A 2,073-nucleotide genomic window follows, 5' to 3' on the forward strand; every position below is an offset into this window, starting at 1 on the left:
GATCCCACCTCTCGGTCCCCAGACCGATCAGTAAGTCCACAGAACCATGATCGCCTTCTGTTTGTTATCTTATCGGTCACCAGACCGATTCCCAATCGATCCACTGATCGATCTAGAGCTTGGTTTTTCCCAAACCAAGTCTCAAACCTTCCAAACCAATATCCGGTCAACCTTGACCTATTGGTACATCATGCTTAACATCCGGTCACTCCCTTGACTGCTAAGACTCCCCACCAAGTGTCCGGTCAATCCCTTTGACCCATTTGGACTTTCTCTTCGTGCCAAGTATCCGATCACTCCCTTGATCTACTTGGACTTCCCAACACCGATGTCCGATCACCCTTGATCCATCTGGATTTTCCTTGCGCTTAACTCACCGGGACTTTCACCTAGCTTCACTCACTAGGTTTCACTTCTGCCTAACTTCCCAATTAGGACTTTCCCTGGCTTCACTCACCGGGACTTTCCTCAAGTATCCAGTCACTCTAGACCTACTTCACTCTTTTTCACACTTCAACAATTTCACCTGCAATCTTCATGTATTGACTACTGGATTCTCCGGCTTCGTCACTCACCGGGACTTTTCCCCGTGCCAAACTCCTGTTTGGACTTTCCCGCCAAGTCTCCATACTTGGACTTTCCACGCCCCGCTTGGACTTTTCCCGAATCAGGTCAACCAGTCAACCTTGACCTTAGGTTGCACCTACAATCTCCCAAACACCTATTCTCGTCAAACATCAAGAATACAACTCTCTTCTCGTCAAACATCGTCAAACATCAAAACACAACTCGAGTCAGGTCAACCAGGTCAACCTTGACCTAAGGTTGCACCAACAATCTCCCCCTTTTTGATGTTTGACAAAATCCAAAATCAAGTTAGGTTAACCCGATAACCTAACTTAGGTTTTCCAATGTTCTTCCTTGAACATTCTTCCAAAACCTACACTCTCCCCCTTGGGACATCTCCCCCTTTTGACACACATCAAAAAGAGGGAATCAAGGTCAAGAGTTTCTTCCTAATGAAAGTCCCATACCTTTCATTGAAACCCTTAATTTCCCCCTTGATACTAAACTCAACACTCAACTTAGTGACAATCCCATATCACTAATCCTCAAAAGTCTTAAGGAGTAAAAACTCCCCCTAAAAGTCAACTCCCCCTTGACAATTAGTTAAGACTCCCCCTAAAGGTCAACTCCCCCTTGACCATTGCACCAACAATGTCTTGGAGAGTTTCAAACCTTTAGAAACCCGAAACTCAACTCCCACAGCTGAAATTTCAGACCACAGTCGAAATTCAGCAAATTCAGCGCCCCTCTGGATCGGTCCCCAGACCGATCCAGCCTTCCCTGGATCGGTCCAGTGACCGATCCAAGTTCAGATCAGGCGGTTTCTGATTTCTTCTCTCCCGAAATTCAGAAACTCACAACAAATTCCAGAAAATTCGAAAAATTGTGAAATTTTGAGGATACATTCCTCATACCATATACTATCAAGGAAAAATAGTTTTCTATGAAAATAACTTCCATTTTCAAATCTTGATACAAAGTTCAAAAGTCTTTGAAATAATTCAAAGTTAACTCATCTTTGTATCAATTTGCTCAATGATGAATGCTATCACTAGAAAAGCTTCATCAAGGTTTTTCAAACCAATTTCAAAATGATTTTAAACCTTTTAATTTAGGACCACAATCTTAGGGCTAGATGTACATGACTTGTACATAAGCTTTCCCTATGATCCCCAATTTCGAATTAGGCTCATCTAGGTACAAGAACTATACACCTTGATCCTAACTCATGATCCTAATATCTCACACACATCTAAGGTGTATAAAACACATCCAAGTCAATTTTGATGTGAGATATGGGTTTAGGTTATCTTAGGCTAAGTTTTCATGTATTTTCTAAAACAACAACTTGATCTCCATATCAAATTGTGTTGTTTATCTCAATTTCATTGATTATAAATGCAAGAAATGATGACATGGCATAAAAAGATATCATAAATGAAAACATGTGCCAATATCATGATGTCATGGCATAAAGTATGAAACTTAAATAAAGCATGACATATA

This window comes from Zingiber officinale, chromosome 11B (assembly GCF_018446385.1).
Source record: "Zingiber officinale cultivar Zhangliang chromosome 11B, Zo_v1.1, whole genome shotgun sequence".
Lineage (NCBI taxonomy): Eukaryota > Viridiplantae > Streptophyta > Magnoliopsida > Zingiberales > Zingiberaceae > Zingiber > Zingiber officinale.